The sequence below is a fragment of the Colletes latitarsis genome, chromosome 4 (genome assembly GCF_051014445.1).
Source record: "Colletes latitarsis isolate SP2378_abdomen chromosome 4, iyColLati1, whole genome shotgun sequence".
Lineage (NCBI taxonomy): Eukaryota > Metazoa > Arthropoda > Insecta > Hymenoptera > Colletidae > Colletes > Colletes latitarsis.
In genome coordinates this window covers 37,727,664-37,748,140 of record NC_135137.1, presented here as the reverse complement: position 1 = coordinate 37,748,140, position 20,477 = coordinate 37,727,664, and the positions used below count along the sequence as shown (strand labels likewise).

The 20,477-nt window shown below is 45.4% G+C and overlaps 1 protein-coding gene and 1 long non-coding RNA gene across 18 annotated transcripts in view; both read right to left on the bottom strand.

Annotated features, from left to right (window-relative positions):
• LOC143341438 (uncharacterized) overlaps positions 1-20,477 on the bottom strand; it is a 228,404-nt gene that overhangs the window by 102,227 nt on the left and 105,700 nt on the right. The window lies entirely within an intron of this gene.
• LOC143340935 (uncharacterized) lies at positions 7,766-12,704 on the bottom strand. Its single transcript, XR_013079525.1, has 3 exons — positions 10,107-12,704; positions 8,022-10,072; positions 7,766-7,949 (listed from the first exon to the last, which is right to left on the bottom strand). It is a non-coding gene; the product is annotated as an uncharacterized LOC143340935 (long non-coding RNA).

Below are 20,477 nucleotides of genomic sequence, written 5' to 3'. Positions count from 1 at the left end.
CCCGAACCAAAATAATTAATTTATATTGCAAGTTAACAAAATGGCGGAAGCTTAAAGTAAAAATTGCAAAATTTCGTCGTTTCTTTTGCAACTTTTTAATAAAAAAGATATGATAAACTCGTTATAACAATTTGATTTTGGTTCGGGCGAGAACTATTAATATGTGGAACAACGTGTAAAAATTTCAAAGCAATTGAATGTGTAGTTTTTGAGATTTTATGAACGCCAGTTAAGAAAATAACGTTTCGAGAAAAACGCGTTTAAAGTTTGAAGAGTCATTTCTTACAAATTGTTGCATTGTATTGTAAGTTTACAATACTAATCAATTCCAGCTCCATACAGAATTCCTTCGGCTTTCTCGAATTTATCATCCCGCTCTATTCTTTCATCCTTACGAGCTGTTCTAGCCTCTTTCGAAGTATCAGATCAACGACGGTTGGCCTTGTACATACGTTCCTCGTCCTGTTTTTTCGCAAGCTGCATAACTTGTGGACCAATTTACACACCCATATTGTCCATTATTTTTAATAAAGTTCGGAAGCCTTCATTGAAAATACAAGCTGCACAGTGTGTACAAATTTCCAAAATTTTTTTTCCGCAAAATAAATGTTTTGGTGTTAAATACCAAACGCACGAATTGAAACTTTCATTATTTTATGTGTTCGCACCAAACCACCTTTCTAACAAATCGTTAGACGATAGTTCTTCGTATATTGGTTTCAAAATATTTTTTGAAAAAACGATTAATCCGGTAATCACCGCGAGGGCTATACAAAAAATGCTCCATAATCCACAATACTTGACATTTTGCTCTCAAAATTTAACAGTACATTCTTAAATATATATACTTTCAAAAAATGAAATAAAAAAAAAATCGATTTTTTTGAGGTCTCACATGGGACTCCCCCCTTAAATCTAACGATTACCGTGGCATTTAGTTTTGTAGCCTTTTGTATTGGGTCTGCGTTTATTTTTCTTGATTGGAAATTAACGTTTAGTCAAGGTGTTAAACGCAATGATTACTCAATTGTTTGTATGTATCATCAAGATATCTGAGAAATCACTTTCTATTTCATTCTAAAAGTTACCGCAGAACGTTTGGATCGCAGAATTGTGTAAATAGAATGATTAGTCATGCAAATTTTGTACACGCTAAAACTGATATGATCGAATCATCAGAAAGTCTAAAATTATCCTTGCAACGTATTGTTTTGATAATGTTTGACTATGTAAAATTCACATTTGTAGTTCCTTATGTAGTTTATTCCCGTTAATAAACGAATGATAATAAAACTCCGGTCTTATCCGTCATGAAACATTTAGCAGTAAGAAGACATTTATCAAGACACCGAGACGTCTTCGATGGCTCGATCGATCAGCGCCTCGACTCGAGCCTGAATCTGTAATGTTTCATTTCCGATCGTTAGCAAACGATCAACTACACCTCCAAAGACCCCGTCGAACGATATACAAGGGTGGAATTGTTCTCGCGGAAGATGCTAATGGGCCGCGAGAAAGCTCGCTGGAACGGTGACAAAAGGCCATCAAGGTAATTACCGAGGAGCCGGCGAAAAATAGGAACGCCATGGAGCCTGGTTAAGTGTGAACTTCGCGAGATCTATCGACATCTGGCAAGTTCGTAAAAGAGCCATTAGGAAGTTTCGTCGGCGGGGATGCCGGAAGTTCCCGGTTGCATCTTAATCCCCGCTTTCACGGATCGTCGATACGGACCCGGTGCCATTTAAAATTCTAATCCGAGACTGTTTTCGCGCGAGACTCTCTCTGCGATCCGCCAGCGAGAAAACACCGGCAATATTATCCGTAGGAGGGGGGTACGTTGCTACTTTCGACGTTACTGCTCTCTGCCCTGCATAAAAGTTTCATAACACGCGCTTTCTTTTCGCGCCGACCAGGAATCGGCGACGTTTCTCGCGGGATCGTTCAAACAAGAAAGATACACAAGGATGCTCGAGGATCCTAAAGTAAATTTACGGAGCGATCGATGCAAGGAAACTCGATGAAAATCGCCGATGAAACGTTGTATGCGTTCGATTCGAAGGCCATCCGCGACTCGATTTTCGTAATTCGAGACTCGTTAGAAAGGTCTCGTTCGATTCCTCTCTGCACCCCTTTGGAAATTTTATCCGATCTATCTCTCTCTCTCTCTCTCTCTCTCGATGTAAATCAAGATGACAATTTCCAGCGCGTTGCCTTGTATATTTAATGAAGCGTAGAATTCTGCGTCAAAACACGTGTTTCTTATTTCTCTCGCTGGTCTCTACGTTAAAGCAAGCTCGTTACACTCCCCGACTGTGTACGCGCGCATTCCTCCGTACTCGGTTTGCCTTAAACGGTCGCGCGTTTCCTCGGAATTCACTGATTTGGAAACGAGCATTCTACGCCGTCGTACTCGCTCTAACCAGCGATTCTTCAGCCACTAGTGTCCCGCTCGAGTGCCAACAGACGTAATGACTATTTCCTCGTCGAGCGTGACGGACGACCAAGGCTCGCGTTAAAGCATTATATTTTTGCCACGGTCGAATCGAAGCTTCGAACTTTATAGCAGGTTCTAGATCTGATACGCGAAGTTTCACGTAAATCGGATGGAAACGATAGGAGTTACAGAGAAATCAGAAGCACGCAAGATTAAGAATATTTCCTTACAAACTCTGCTCGAAACACTTGTCATAAAACCACCAGCGTTAGCTCAAGGAGGATCGATTCGACGATGTCAAATGGAAAGTTACGAGTTAGGTGTTCGCGAGTCGCGAGACGCGCACGTGCGTTTGCCAGTCGCTTCGTCAGATTTTCAAAGCGAGCTTCGCGCGACCGTAGAATGCGCAATCGGATTTCGGGGTTGCGCGACGTCGTTCGAGGTTCTCGATGCATCAACCCCTTCGATACCAATGACAACCACGGTGACAAAGACTGGAAACATTGGCACGTGTTATTTTTTAGAAATGTCTACACGTGCGGTTCGAGCGTCTTGCTAACTCGCCTTCAATAGCAATCGACGTAACGTAAATCCACGGGAGCTTGTAACTGCTGGCCTAATCGGGTCTTGGTACGTTCTCGAGAACGCGAAGAGGGCTGATAACTGTGGATTATGGCCTCTAGCACCCGGAGTTTGGTGCAACAGACGCGATTAAGAGCCCCGGTAACTTCGAACCGAAGCGTCCCGATAAGTATTCGCGACCAAACTCCGTATCGACGGGGTTAAGATCGTCTAGGCGTACCAGGCCGTTTCGTAATTCGCGTGAAAGTAAAATCAGCCTCGATTTGTCCGCTTTAATCGGCGCGTCGTGCGCGAAAGTCGTTAATTATTCCGCGACGTAGCGAGCCGCGCGTGCCAACTACATAGGCATAGCCAGGCGTGCGTTTCCAGGCATCGGATTTCACCTTTCAAAGCAATGTTCGCTCGCATCGAAGGACGAAAATGCCCCTGTCGTTTGCGTAATCCTCCTCTGTTTTCGCGAGTCAGTGTGCTTGCGCAACAGCCTGTTAAAATCGCACCGGGAATCGTTAAGGTGGCGTCGTCGCGATAGACACGCAACAGAAGCTAAACGCACGAGGACGATAACGTTTCTCGAGAACAATTTTAACGATTACAGTCACCTTCCATGCAGAGTAATCCCTCCTGCATCTACATGCAAGTGGTAGACATTGTTGTCGAGAATTATTTAGAGCAGTTTTTGAAGAACATGTGGATTCGAGCACCAGGGAGAATCGTGGTCGTTTCGAATCGAAGTCATCGCCGATGAAACCGAATAAACCGAGCACTGTGCTTTGCAGCGACGAGCATCCGTGTCAACAGGTGAAAACAATCGAACGACACCCGCGTGCAATTCAAATACTCGGCCCAATACAAATTTAACATGGCTCTCTTTGGCGTTCGAGCAACCGACGTGTTTAACGTTGCCGTTTCGCCGCAAGAACATACGAAATTATTCATTCGCTCTGTCGTCGCTCGAGTTTCGTTGATTCCGGTGAAACAATATTTTTCCAGGCCTGTGTGGACGGACGTTTCGAAGCGTGGGCATTAGATAAGACGATACACGACTTTTGGATCCCAGCAACCCTCCGCGAAGGGTTGGATCCCATTAACTGGGTCACTCTCTCGACGAGAAACGCCCGGTTACGTGTGAAATAAGACACGCGAGAGGAAGACGAGTTAAATGTTTTTCAGGTCGCCAAAAAATATATTTTTTTTATAAATAATTAGGAATCTTAAGTCAGATTTTTAAATTTCCATGAACGTCGATATTTGGAGTTTCATTCTGGATCGTTGATTACGAGTTTGAAGTCGCGTTTAAAATTCTACGCGTATTAGTTCGGGTTCGGGTATCGCGGTTAAATAATTTAAGCTCGATCGCGGTAACCCAATTCGAGGGAATTATTTAACCAGCACTCCAGTAGCCTCCATCTTGGTCGAAAGCACTCTTTCGGTAAATGTCTGAAAGCGATCCTCGGTTCCCCGGCCGAGAAAGCAAGATTGAACGAGGACGAACCGGAGGGTTACGGGGGAAAAAAGGAAGAAGCGGCATCGGGGTAGTTAACGGGAGCGCGATTATTCAATTTCAGATAACTCGAGGACGCTGGCAGCCGATGAATCCGTGCAGGATGCACGTCATGCATCGACGGTGCAGCGAACGCGATCGCGAACCCGGCTATTATCGTGTTTAGGCGCTGAAGCGGCGAAACGTTTTACATAACTGAAAGTCGAGGCGCCTCTCTGTCACTGTTACCCATCACCTCTTAACTCTTTTACGGTCGTTCGCCACTGACGAGACGTTTCCCACGGATTTTCCACCGTTTTCCACCGTTTTCCACCTCATCCTACAACGTTTCACGTTTCAAGAATGTGGAAGCTTTTGTGGAATCATGGTACATCGATTTTATCGGCGTTGCATTTCGACAGTTCCACCTCCAACCTAAATTTTCAAAGCGTCTTAAAGAGATACTATTCCTTTACAAATTCATTCCATTTTTTTTGTACCAGAAGCAAGGGGCAAAAAGAGATCATTCTTCGCTAAAAAAAAAGAGAGCTACGTCACACGTCCTAGTTTCTAGATTGAACCTGAGGCGTAGCAGTGACATCAATGGGATCGTAAAGCTTCTCGGAGCTTCTCGTTGCCAAGCAATCGCGCTGCCAATTGAGCTATGCCAATCTATACGCAGATTCTCTAATCGTGACGTTAATCCCAATCGCCACCCACGCAGAATCGAGACGACCGTAACGAAAATCGCGAGTTTCGTTCGAGGCGTCTTCTTTCTACGGTCGAATGTTTATTCCGCCGGTGGCAGTAAAAGTCGGGGAACCAGTTTCTGGAATCGCTGGAAAACGTACTCGTCGGCCCGGAGGCGCGCTATACCAAATAAAGAATGTCGTCGCGGTTTCGTATCGTAAGAAAGTGAAAACAACGCTGACCGCGTACATGCAACAGCACTGTACATTTCGCGAGGAAGAGGAAAGAGACTCGTTGAATAATACGCGAGAAAAATTCTGCGAACTTTCCCAAATTTAACCTTTCGCGGACGAATACCACAACATTGGCGACTGGCAGTGTCTTTACTTGTTAAATGCAGGTACGTTGCGGCAAAAAATAATTTTACCGTCTCTGGTTATGAAAAATTGAAAAAGAATCTGACGATGCGTTTCTTTGGTGTGGACGGGTCGGTGCAAACGATTGCATAATGGCGCAGCTGATCGACGGGTCGTTGAAAAAGACGTGGTTGATGAAAAAGGGTCCAGAGATGCCAGAAAGGCACCGAAGGTGCACTCTCACACTATGTCAGATCACGCGTATGTGAGCTCGTGGAGTTTCGGAAACCCGACAAAGGCAAAATGACGCATGCCCTCTTTCTCGATTCTCCGAAGTTGCCAGAAGTAATTTCGGACCACCTTCACTTCAAGGCTCACACTTCCCTTCTCGCTCTTGAAGAACTAATATCCGACCACCTTTCAACAGGTCTCTCCCAGCCACTGTTGACCGCTGCTGACCACTCCTGGAATTTCTGACAACGTATAACGAGTACTACTGACGTCTGCCAGCCTCCGCTGGCCTCTGCTGACCGCTGCTGACCACTCCTGTTACTTCTGACAACGTGTAACGATTACGACTGGCTACTGTTAGCCTCTCCCAGCCTCTGCTGGCCTCTGCTGACCACCGCTTATATTTCTGACAACGTATGACGATTACTACTGACTTCTGCCTGCCTCCGCTGGACTCTGCTGACCACTACTGACCACTCCTGATACTTCTGACAACGTATAACGATTACAACTTGCTACTGCCTGCCCCTGCTGGACTCTGCTTGCCACTGCTTGCCACTGCTAGCCTCTGCTGACCACAGCTGACCACCCCTGATGCTTCCGACAACGTATAACGATTACTACTTGTTACTGCTTGCCCCTGCTGGACTATAATTGCCTCTGCATGCCTCTGCTGGCCTCCGTTGGCCTCTGCTGACCGCTGCTGACCACTGCTGACCACCGCTTATATTTCTGGCAACGTTCAACGATTACTACTGACTACTGCCGGCCTCTGCTGACCTCTGCCAGCATCTCCCGACCTAAGCTGGCCTCTGCCAACATCTCCCGACGTCAGCTGACCATCGCTGACCACTGCTGACCGTTGCTGACAACTTGCGACATGATGTAATACAATATAATATGTTTATATGTATTAAAGTTTTGTATAATGTACATCTATGGCAATAAATGATATAATTTCAAAGAATTCTATGTATTCTCATCATTTTTTACCCCTCTATCCCTCTCCAAATAGAAATGACGTCATTTCTAAGATTTCCTGAAAATTCTCGGATCCCTGAAACTTCTCGGAATCCCTGAAATTTCCAAGAAGTTTCAGGCAGCGGAAAAGATTCCGGCCTGAATTTTTCGGCAAAAATTTTAAAAAGCCGTTACGTAATATTACGTAACATTATATAATATTACGTAACATTACGTAATAGCTCTTAAAAATTTCTCGCGGCCGGAATAATTCGGCAAAAATTACGTAATATTACGTAACATTATGTAATATTACGTAATATTACGTAACGGCTTTTTAAAATTTTTGCCGAAAAATTCAGGCCGGGATCTTTTCCGCTGCCTGAAATTTCTTGGAAATTTCAGGGATTCCGAGAAGTTTCAGGGACTCCGGTAAGTTTCAGGGATTCCGAATTTTCAGGAATTCTTGGAAATGACGTCATTTCCAGGAATTCGCAAAAATTCCTGGCGGCGGGAAATTTGAAATCTTTCCGGGGAACTTAGAAAATTTTAAAAGATTCGGAGTGTCTTATAACTAGGGGAATGATTTCGATAGGAAAAGAAGGGTAAAAATGATGGGAACACATAGAATTCTTTGAAATTATATCATTTATTGCCATAGATTTACATTATACAACACTTTAATACATATAAACATATTATATTATGTTACGTCGTGTCAGCAATGGTCAGCGATGGTCAGCGATGGTCAGCTGACGTCGGGAGATGTTGGCAGAGGTCAGCAGAGGGTGGCAGTAGCCAGTAGTAATCGTTGTACGTTGCCAGAAATATAAACGGTGGTCAGCAGTGGTCAGCAGCGGTCAGCAGAGGCCAGCTTAGGCCAGGTGACGCTGACAGGGGTTATCAGAGGAAGGCAGGAGTCGTAGTAATCGTTGTACGTTGCCAGAAATATAAGCGGTGGTCAGCAGAGGCCAGCAGTGGGAAGCAGAGATCACCAGGGGCGAATAGTAGCAAGTAGTAAGCGTTATATGTTGTCAGAAGCATCAGAGGTGGTCAGTAGCAGTCAGCAGAGACGAGCAGAGGCATGCAGTGGCAAACAGAGATCAGCAGGTGCGAACAGTAGCATGTAGTAATTGTTATACGATGTCAGAAGCATCAGGGGTGGTCAGCAGTGTTCAGCAGAGGCCAGCAAAGGCATGCACGGGCAAGCAGAAACCTGCAAAGGCAAGCAGAGACTTGTAGGGGCATGCAGTAGTAAGCATTAATCGTTATACATTATCAGAAATACCTGCAGTGGTCAGTAGCGTTCAGCAGAGGCCACGAAAGTTCAGCAGAGACGAGCACACGCTGACAGAGATCAGCAAAGACCAACAGAGGTTAGCAGAAGTTAGTAGTAATCGTTATAGGTTGTCAGAAATATAAGCGATGGTCAGCAGAGTCCAGCAGAGACAAGCAGTAATCAGGAACAATCACTAACAGTCGCTGTATGGTGTAAAAAGTTGTTGGGAGTTCTGTACTTTTGTCAGCACTGGTCATCAGAGGTCATCAGAGGCAAATAGAAACCTGGAGTAATTTGCAGAGTTCAGTAATGAACTCTATGAAAGGCAAGTAAAAATACCTGGTCAGTCGAGATTCCGGCATATGTGAGCCTTTCTTTCTCGACCCCCACGAGGTGGTCCGAAATTTCTTCGGGCAGCTTCGGAATAATCGAGAAAGAAGGCATGTGTCAGTTTGCCTTTGTCGACTTTCCGAAACTCTACGAGCTCACGTACGCGTGATCTGGTATGTGTGAGTAGGGCACCGGGTGCTGAATCTGGCATCTCTGAAAGGGTCTGAGAATTCGAAGGATATCTGGTTCGTGGCAGGAAAGTAAGAGGTGTCAACGAGCTGTCGGTTTCTCACGACTATAGCTTGACGGTCCTGTAGGTGACACGAAGTTCTACACCGCCATAAGAATGCGCCCAGAACGCGTCTCCGAGCAAGTCTCTTCACGGTTCGCATACTACGGTCGACTGTTTCCTACGGGGAAACACGCAACGAGGTGGTCGCTAGATACGCTTCCAGTGGCGTCTGAGAAAACTAGGCCACGTATACACGGCGCCAAATAAATTGGTCCCGCAAGGCCAACGTGAAATAAATCCTCCGCGTTGATGGGGAAAAAAGATTTATCTAAACTTCCGAGTGCGAGTTCCACGACGATCAATTCCACCTTTTAATCCTAGGTAACTATCGTGTGATATAGATTAGATAAACAAAACGGCCACTATCGCGATACGAATGGACTTTAAAATGAAATTAGAATTACTCGATCAAAGTATAAAATGACTAGAGACGTTTTAGAGTTTCGAAGAGGGTTGATTGGGAATAGGGACATCGGTGACAGCCAGGGAGAGGACCCTGAGCGGCCAATTAATTTGACGTCGCGAGTAGCGAGGAGTAACCGATGAAAAGCGAAGATTCGCTCGAAAAGGAGCGCCTCGCGGTCGGAATAAATAGGCGTCTTTTGACTCTGGAAGGCCTTTTGACGAACGAAAGAGATCCGAGGAGACGGCGGTGAGCTTACCCTTGCGCGATAAAACCGCTCGTCTTTAGGGGATCATCGATTAAAAGCCGCGCGTCCGGTTTCAGTCGCTCGCAGACGACCGGGAACGACTTTGCGCCGGTTGGATGTTAATTCAGAAGCAATCTCTGTATCGGAAGAAGGTCTATTTAAAGCCGGAGATCTTTCGCGACAGATCTAATCCCGAGAAGCCTGAACACCTAGAATCGGATTAAGTTAACGCTGAGTGACAATCTCAGGTAATAGCAGGGAGGAAATTGAGTAACTATGCAAATTTCCCTCTCGATTCTGCCATTCTCCGCGAAGAAGGCATGCGCGAGGTATCTCTAACGGGACAATTAGGACCTAAATCGTAATAACAGCATATTCGACGCATTACGCAACAGACGATACCCATCTGTCACCCTCTCAAAATTAGAAGACGTTCCGATGATCCATAAATTTAACGCTAAACCTACCACGACCGTTCATCCGACATGATTTATTAGTTAGCTTCCAATGTAAATAGGAAATATATGTATAGCAAAGACGACAGGAGAGAATTTACAGTTTCCACTGTCTTTGAACAGTCTAACAACGCTTATTAAAAGTACTAAAACTTTAGATGCGTGCAGTTTCGAAACTACTAGTATTTTATCTATGATTGAGCCACTATTAGAAGCGGTAAAGCCTCCCCTTTAAAATGGTTTTTGGTTTTTGTCGATCGGACTTCCCGTTACGGAGATATCGTAATTTATGTAAAAGGTAATTTTTCTTAATTCGACTATCTCTGTCTCCGTCTGACGCGTCGCGTCGGACCTCTCTTTCTCGTACGTGACTCGTGACCTAGTTACTACGAGCACGTGCCGGTCAACGACCTTGACAAGGCCGTAGTAAGAATGTAAACAAACGCTATCTCCGGAACTAGCCACCACATCGACTTGAAATTAAAATCCCCATATCTCCGGAACTAATAAAGCTATCGCCTCGTACAAACGCTCATTTTAAAGGGCATTTCATCCCCTATCTGACGAGTATATAAACTATTATAATTTATCCTGTCTTCTATGTTTATTTGCACATTTACTTTGACGCTATATACCCAAGGAAGTTTCAGCAATTCCTATCGATCGTACGACTGGTGTGCGATAAAACTGGATCATAAATTATTTATTTAATTGAAAATTAATTTAAATTTGTATACAGGGAATGGTCACGAAAAAGAATACATTTGAATGAGTAGCCTTACGATTATAAAAGAGAGTTTTTCTTTAAGAAAATTAACGTCTCCAGCTCTGTGAACGTTCTTTCACCCTCCCCAAAGAGTTCTCGGGTTAAACAGTAAAACACATAACGTAGTTTCACCACGAATAGGGCTTTCTCGCGTTATCTGCAACGGGAACCATGAGTCTGGCTCGATGTTATAGGAGACAGGGGGTTAAAAATGTTCTCGGTACCACCTTGGGTTCGTAAAACGATCCTCCAGGGGTCATCTCATCCCACTTCGAGAAACTTTGTTACGAAGGATGTCCCGTTTCTACCAATTCGTCGCCGGGGGTAGTTATTCGCGCCAACTTCGTCGCGTCCCCTAGTTTTCAGAGCGCATGGAAATTGGATAACTCGATTACAATATTAATTTAGACGATACGATGTTTGCCAGATGGCTGCGACAGCGTTTCCCACCGCGGTGAAATTCTTACGAAATGTTCTTTGATCTCGACATAATCGGGCATCGAAAAGTTCTCGAGTTAATTCGTTAAAATAGACGTTGCGTTCGAGGGCATTTCGCCGAGTACCAGCCACGAGATAGCGTCGCGACGAAAGGCGTCACTAGCAGCTACTAGCGACCGCGTAAAAGGTTCGTTAACACTGATGGATCTCAGGTGAGCATTATAGGGTGCTTTTTCGGTTACAGGGTTGAATCGCGAGCGCGACAGCGACACAGGGAGCAATTTAAAAGCGCACGGTGAGCAAGCTTTCGAGATTTTAACGCGACTTGCCTCGCCGCCTATCGCGAGCAATTTAGGATCGACGCCGCGCACTCGAATATACATTAAGTAATAACTTTCCGGTGCCAGTTTCGCGATCCGCCGCCTTCTCGATTGCTGTCGCCCAATTAACAATTCTCTGCCCGTTCGATCGATCTCGATAGCTCATTCTTTCTCCAAGGAATTCCTATTAAACGCGCAAAGGCTAGAAATTTATTTATACATGAGATTAAATAAACAGAAAATAACGATTATAAGGGCCATAAAGTGTTCGATGATGCTCTATGTGAAATAATTGAGAACAAAGTAGCATTTCGATGATCAGACCATTAAGTACATACCCTGTTAACGAAGAGTGAATCAGTGAAATTCCACGACAGAAATTGTCCTAATTGTTATAATTTGCGGGGAACCAGTTTACCCTGTTTTAAAAAAATGTTTCCCCAAAAGCTCTGGGTACCTCAACGACTGGCGAACGAAGCGTCGCGATCGAAGTGGATGGCGCGTTATCGGGAAAACCTTGAAGCTACTTAGAAATGGTTCTTCTGGTTAGGAACCCTAACGCGATTAGGCGGATCTCGTGCGTCGCCGCAACGGCTTCCGATTCTCCTCAACCTTCCTTGATACGCGAGATGCTCGGAAACCGTGGCGGAGGCTTGCTCGGTCGGTTCGCTGGCCCGAAAACCCGCGTCGCATCTTAATTGCAACGGATTCATTGTTAACGCCGTGTTACGTGCGCTGCCCGCGAACAAAGGACTGTCGGAAAACATAATTCTCAATGGGAAAACGTTCCAGCAAATGCACTTTCCGAACCGTCGTCCCGGAAAATTTATTTCTCAGAAACTGGACGCACAATGCTTCCCGACTTTTTAATAACTCGAGAATTATAGGGTCAAGAGCGTACGGGAGCCTCGACTATGTGGTTATCGGTGCATCGAATACAACATAATCTCAGCGTTGCATTAGGTAAGAGAGATGGCCAGTTGGCAAGGACTGAAATTGCGGACGTTCAGAGTTTGAGAAGAAAGCAAATCGAGACGGTCGATTGCGCAAGAGGACGAGCACGAGCACGCGTCTGGTTGCTGGAACGTTTAAAACGGATAAAAATCGTAACCACTTTTCTCGTATTTAGAAACAGGAGATCGTAACGTGGCCCGTTTAATATCGAAATTGGACGAGGCGCGTAAGAATAAGTTTCCCAGCGAACGAGGACACATCCCGCGCTCGGGAAACTTCTGGTTCCCCGCGGAGAAAAATGAAGATTGGGAAAGTTGTACCGGGCGCTTGTTTAATATCGAAACGGCTCTCTGGTCACGGCGCGATACCTCGTCCTTTCTGTTCCATTTTCAGACAGTAAATGCATGCACACCGAACTGTATTTCAATTTTGTTACCAGCAGCTTCCAAACGCTTTTAAGCGTTTTATTTGAAATTTATATTAGTTAAAAAATAGGGTAACTAGAATTCATAGAGAAGCAAACAAATTCAATTAAATATCTGTTTCATTTACACTATTGTTACATTTTGTACAAAGGTCAATTGTATCTGCTTTGCATCAGCGCGGTAATACGCAAAATTGGCTAACGAGGAACTCGTGTACCCGAAAGTAGGAAATAACAGGAATCCATTATGTTCTTAAAATGTTATTGGATGTTACCATTGATCGGGATAATTGAGTTTCGAGAAATGAATTTGAGCATCGGGGAGGCATCGTTTGTGGATCCTTCTGGTACGTAAACTGTCTTTTTATGCTTTTGCATATCCGACTCGAGACAAAAATATTGGAGAAATGTTCGAAAAGTCGGTAGAAAGGAGAGGTGGATACACACATCGAAATCCCGGTTCCCGTATGGCACGAACGTCTGACAGATTACTGGTTTGCAGAGCTACCCCGGGACCAGAAGGCCTCGAACAATGAGAACTCCGGAAATGCGCTGAGTAGCCCTCCGCCTATTAAAACTCGCCGGTCTGCATTTCGCGGTACGTTTTTCGGGCAGAAAGTTCAGCTATCGTATCCGACCGGGATTTCATTGAAGCCGTCGGCCGCAGGATGGGGGATTTTTGTTCTTTCACGTGAATTCGTTCGGGGAAGCGTATTCTCGCGTCCCTACGTTTCCGCGTCCGGCGCCCGGGAATATGTAACGGAAGCCACGGGCAGATACAATTTACGAACGCTATCGATCGAGGCTACTCGACTGAATTTAATATTCTACGTATATTTTTTTCTTTTTTCTTCCTTCCCCCGTATTTATTAATAACTCTGACGCGCGTCGTTTCGATTCGCGTCCCACTTCGGAGGCTCATCAATCGGAAACGAACTGATAGTTTCAATTAAATTGCTCGTCTAACGCGCGCGATGCGATCCGTATAGAAATAAATTTGCTTCGACATTTTATATCTCGTTCGTAGAACTGGTAGACTTTTCGATGATACGAACACACTAAGGTTACTTTACTGCGCATTGGTTGGACCCATTTTGGAATATACTCTTCTGTATTAATGGATATTTAATCCTGTGAATAAATAAATAAAATAAATATCAAAGATCCCGACAATTGTCGCGTTCCATAACCGCCGCTGAAATCACAATTCATCCGAGCTTGCGGTGCTTTCCGTTAAAGTCATTTTCCCCGGCAGCAATTAGAGAAACTCCAATTACCATTTTAGAGCTTCCTAGCAAGATCTGATAATTAGCCAGCGATAAAGGCACTTGGTTTCCGGGTAGAAATTAATATCGACGAAGACGATCAACGGTGGTCGTTTAAACGCGATGACCGGTTCTTGATCACCCTCGTCGCTGCGACAGTTTTCATTCCCAGAAATTTATTCGACGTTCGAATTGCACCGCGAACGAGAGAAATAATAAGTTTTTCCATGTATTGGAAAATAGTAATTTTAGATAGTAATTTTAGATGTTCGAGGAGCAGAAACGTCCGAAAAATGGCAGGTTGCGCGTGACGTTCGGTCGCATCGCCAACAACAGACGAGGACATCGTTGGTGCACGTTCGACCTGTCGATAGACAAAACCGTGTACTTCGATGGGTCGAATCGGGTTCACGGAGTTGTTCTCTCGATTACCTAGCTCGTACTTCGAGACCACGTGCCGTGACGTTATTTATGGTGACAGATCTTCGATCTACGAGATGCGCGAAACTGTGGCTTCTGCTCGATTTCTCGAGGCTGTAACGAGAGCCCGTAACCGAATTAGTGATTTATGGCGGAAAATTGGTACAGCTTTCCCGTACGTTTCTCGCTCCAGACAATAGCTAAATGTTTATGGTTCTACTACCAATCTTTTGCACAGTAACCCAGAACAATGGGCTAAAAATATGAACCAAATAAATAAAAATGTAATTTTACTTCGAACCTCTTGTTCTACTCTTGTTTAAAATATGGAGTAGCGATATATAAACCGGAAGTATCGTTATGGAGAATAGATAGCCTAACTATGTACGGTATAAAGCTTGGCTATGGGGACCCTATTAACCCTTTCGCTGCGGCAGAGTCCGGCTGAAAAGCGGCCATGAAGTATGGAACGTTGGAAGCACTCAGGCGCGCAAACAAGCATACAATTTAATACCCATAGGATTATCGAAACTTTCGTATTGTCCATAACGTACAGTGTGTGTTGTACGTAGACCGTTTCGAGTGACTGCACACATAAACCGACATCGAGACTATAACGTGCAGTGTTTGGTTTGCGTGGACCGACTAAACTAGCTGTTTTAGTACACAGACGTTTGGAAGCAAAATAGTCAACGAGAATCTGTAAACTGGTTAATAGCTGCAATTATTTTCCTGACGAACACTCATCGTTATACGAGCCCTTCAGTTCCCTAAGAATGTTTCCAAACGCAAAGGGTTCACGTTTTGTCCTGACAAACTCGGGACTTTGAAATTTAAACGGATGCAGGGAATCGGTAATCTTCTTAATCCTTCCTGGTTCCTGCTAATTTGATCCAAGCTGGCGAGGATGGATCGAACAAAGGATCGAACGCGAGTATATCTAGCCGCAATGTTTGTACCTAGGGATATCAAGGCGACCAGGAATCCTTTGAGAGCAGCTAAAGAACTTTTCTCCCTTGTTAGTCGACGCTTAATACCCGTTCCGAGTATCGGAGTGTTGCGAGGCGAAATGTAGGTCGACAGAATTGAACGGTTAACCGCGCAAAAGGCGGAAAAGAACGAGCCGCGAGGCCCCCGCGAATCGGGAAATGGCCGTACCACGTTTCCACGGCGTGTTTTACTTTTTTTTTTCGTCCCGGTGGCCAGCGCTCGCGATCACGCCAAGGAAAAACTTAATCGAAAATCGTTCCCCTAAGCGAGGAGTGGAAACGCGTGTTTTCTAACGGGATCGCGAGGATTCCAAGGGCTTCCGGTGGGACAAGCGGACGTGGACGGGGAAAATATTGATGCGCGTCATAGATCGCCCGGGGATAATTGACTTTTTAATTGGCAACGCGAACCGGGCTTTGATTGCCTCCTGATTATTTGCGTAAAAATCCGTCGAACGAACGCTCGAATTTACGCGAATCGCTCCCCGTGTCTATATACTCTGGCCTTTGCATCGGTAAACGGCTGCTAAACAAATTTATCGGACGCGTTTTACTAAATGCTACGTAGATATTTATCGCTTCTGGGTGGAAACTACGGTTCTTCACCCTACAAAGCTAAAATCTTTTTATATATTTTTATCTTAAGTATAAAAGTACAGAAAGTGCCATTTTTAAATCCCAAATTCTAGTTCTGCGCGAGTGTTCTTTACCAAGCCCACAGGAATAATAGAGAAAATGAAGGATATTTAAAAAAACAAATACGAATTGTTTAAAGAGGTACACGAGGTGCACAGTATGTACAGGAGAAATATCGCGCAATTTGCGTAATTCGCGGGGCAATTTTTCTAGCGGTGGAAATCAATTTCGTGGAAAATTACCAATTCAGCGAGACTTCCTGGTGGCCCGACAACCCGGAAGAAATAAAAAGCCTGCCGCCGCGACATCAGAACCGTACGAAAGACGATCCACGCGGGCTTCCGTAATATCTTCCTTTCCGCTTGTATGCATAATCGATCGACTTTTCTTTCGCCGAGAGGAGCAAAGGATAAAAGGATAGCCGAGGAAATCAGGATGAAATTTATATTTCAGAACGATCCGTCCTCGCGGCTTCTTGCCCCACCAATTATTCACCGATTCGGTCTCGTCCCTTAGAATATTTAAAAAAATAGTACCGTGGGATCTCTGGACGGTGCTTGGAATTATTCGAGATTTTCGTTTCTTCGAAATGGATCGTTAGCTCGGACAATCGAAATTTCGTCGAGAGACGATCTCTCCATTTTCCAGTTTACCCATTCGAGGATACACAAAGAACTTTCCAGCACGACGGGCGCTCGAAACAATTCGCGTCGCGACGTATCGAGACACTCTTGCGGAAGCGTCGAATAACGTCGGTGGCCATCGAAACGGATCGCTTAACGCGCCCGTAACCGATACACGATTGGTTTCAAAGGAAGGCTAGGGATCGAGCATCTAACTGTAATTAACGACTGTACTTCAATTTAAAAAGAAAAGGAAAAAATAATAAAAATGATCGCCAATGTATTAACGATGAGCATCGTGAAAAGAAGTTCGACCGGAACGGAATCGTTGCGGTTTAAATGTCTTCGGGCGCGCATTGAATTACAACGATCGTTCCTGCGACTTCGACAACCTCCTATCGTGTTACCAACTTCTGAGAACGGCGACGTTAAACAGGAGAAAAAACTTTTTTCGATTCAGGCAAATCTCGGTTTACGAACGTTCGATTTCCAAGCGCAAACAAACGTTAAATTCTCATCGAAGCCGCGTCAGATTGCTCGCGAAAATAAGGGCTGGGAATGCAACGAACGAGGCAGAAGCCATCGTGCAATAATCGAGGTCAACGTCGCTAGAAAATAATTCTGTCATCTATAATTACGAAAGAATATTCAAAACATATTAAAACTCGTACGAAAGTCGACGTCCGCGAACCAATACTTGAAGTCAACGCATTTGAGTAGTAGTGTTAACACGCCTAAAGCTAACACGCTAAACATTGACGCACCTAAGCACACACAGAGACTGCGAACGACAAATTTGCCTTCTTTTTCTTCCTCTGTACACACCTCCAGCCTACAAAATAGGAACACCGGTTGGACTGCAGAATCTCGAACACCCGCTGGATTCTAAATCTTTTTTAAAATCGATGCATTACACGCGAATACTCTTTCGTTCGTCGACAATGTCGTAGATCGCTGCAAAGTTATCGAACTAGACGCGTACCAGTTGCGAGTGAACGGGAAAAATCTACTTTTTTCTGTCGGTTTGCAACCCCTTTCGCGATCCGTGTATACGCGAGGGACGATTGCTCTCGACGCAGGCTGCGTTTCGTTTTTTCTTTATCCACTTGCAGTATCGCCGCGCACAAACGTACGGGCACAGGCTGGTGCAGCACATGACGTAGGAACCAGGTGATGGTGCTCGAGAAGCGAGGCTTTAGGCGAAATGTGGGTCAACCTCGACGCGGTGCGTGCACCTCTCAGCCGCGAATCAGAAAACCTTGCCGGTGCTCCCTTGCAAATATTTTTTCTCTATACGACCCCGTCGCCGTTGAATGCCGACTCCCGAAGCACTTATCGCTTTAGAAAACACCGTTTCCCTCTGTGCAGCGATTTTCGACCGGAATCATCGTTATTCTCGCTACGCGATAAAACCTAATGCGCTGAAAGTTTCCGCGTTGCACCGTTATCGCGGCGAAAGTTAACGATGCTTCCATCGAAGCGATGCAACTTAACGTTAATGCCCCTAAAGGTAACCTTCCCGTAGCACGAATTGTTCCCCGAAAACGTTTATCTTCTCGCCCAGCGAGAACAACGTCCGATCGGTAGCCAAAGGGATGGAAGCTTCGCCTTTTTCGATTCCAAAATCAACGATATATTTGTTTCTATATCCTTCTGTGGAGGAAAATCGACAGCTCCGCAGATCGAGTGGAGGCAAATTTACATCCGCCGCGAGATTTTAATTCGAGATCGAGCTCGTAAACACACACGGTGCCCCGGAGATAAATCCCCCGTTGTGAATCGTGCCTCGTGAGGGATCGATACGTTCTCGAACTCCTTCCGCGACGCCTTCGAGAATGGCCGCCGGTTTCCTGGGGTAATGAGAGAATGAGACGTCGCGAGACAATGCGAGCTCGCGGACAGGTTCGCGTAGCCGCGAACGAATAACGAATCGCGGTTACTCGCACATTTTTAATACCATTAATATCCCCCACGGCACCTTCGCGACCCGCTAACGAGATCGACGCGACCGTGGTTGGACGGTCGCATTAATTTTCTTGAAATACCGTCGGGCGTAAAGGGAGAGGCTGCAGCCGCGGGAGAGCACGATAAATTAAAATTAACACGGACGAACACGCCGCAATACGTTCCGACGCGTCGTTCTTGCAACTATTTCATACCAAGAGAAATCATTATCTTGAACAAAACGATGCTTCTGCGAACACGAATGTTCCAGGAATTCGAAAAAGATTTTAGGATTCGAGGTTTATTTACTTGAAACTAAAATATAAGAATTATATTTTGCAATCTGACGAACTGTTTTCGATATTCAGAACACGATCTTCAGCCCAATTTTCTGGGGGAAAAATTACGAAGAGAATTGAGGGAAAACTAAGGGGGCATGCACGGAATTTTTCGCGGCAGTCATAAAAGTAAACGCGGGGGAGGAGGGGCAGCCAGAAACTCGAGGCCGGGCGATGCAACGCGAGCGCTCGCTAATTGCAGTTAATTAGCTCGTCTGCGTGGATTACGCGTAACGAAGAAGAGGCACCATTGCGCAACCCCGCGGAAACTGATCTGGGATCGCGAGTACGTGGCTAGGTATACCTTGCGTTTCTGCTTCGCATCAACATTATGAATTTCGACGCTCCGATACAGATGAAATTCCCATTCGGTTCGTCGATGAATGAAATCCAATTTCTGCGAGTAACGAATTCTGTTTGTAACGTTATGCGTGGGCGGCAATAGGCAACGAAGATTCGTTTCGTCTGGCAGTGGGTAATATATGGCCGTAAACTACCCGTGCTCCAGGCAATAACAATTATTTCCAAAATACGAGTTCCTGATCGTCGGTACGCAACTGCAATTTTCATTTTATCAGCTGCTGGTTGCAAGGAACCTGCATTACCAGTTATAGGCAAGTGTATACCTACTGTAGGTCGTGAAATATTATAGGGAACTGCTTTATCGTGTTACCGACTCGCAGCAGAGGTACCAATAGCAGCACTGAAAAGAAACTATGGCCTTCCCATGTTGGGAGTCAGTAACATACCCTGGTCAATCGATAGAGCTCTGGAACAACAATTACACTCTGTACAGTTATGAAACAAATATTCCACCAAAGAGAATAGACGATGCTTGGTAGGTGAAAAAAGACCTCCAAGCGACAAAGTACGTCTACTCTTTGAGACTCGACGAGCGGAGGAGCGTTACTCTTAGTTAAGTTCCCCGATTTCCACGAAGCTTTTAATCTCCGCCTCGACGCGAAGACGTACGATAAGGGTGGGACGAAGGTGCGCAGTATACGGACCGAGAAGACGAACGGCTCGGCCAACGATGTGGGCGGATTGTCTCGCCCCCGCAGCTCGACACACAACCAACACACGCTCGCAGGAGCCTTTTCGGTCCGCTCCTTAGTCCGTAACCGCCGCTTCTTCATCTTCGAAGCGATTCACCTTACGCGACGAGCGGTCCACGTTGGTCTACGGCCCCGCGGACGCTTATTTGCAACAAAGACGCGACCCGGTGCATGGGTTATTCAACGCAGGGTGTCTGCTTCGACCGCGAAAGGGACGACGAAATGAATTGGGAAGAGGGGCAACGTCGTTCCTCGTTCGAGACGAGCGCGCCTCGTCATCCGGCACGTGCTGGCCCGTTCGCCAAACCGGTTCTCGATTCACCATTCGACAAACCGTCCTTTTTTATCGTCTCGAGGAGAGTTTAACGATCGATCCTTGACGAATTATCGTCACTGCGGCGAACGCTTTCGCGCGGACAAAAAGGCAAAATTACGTCGGACCGTCCAATGTGACGTTGTTCTGTTAGAACTTACGTAAGGCAGACGCCTGGGTTCTTACTCTCTAATATATAACTCGTGCTAGCAAAACGAGGCGCGTTTTTCGTGCTCGAAACTCGTCCTACGAA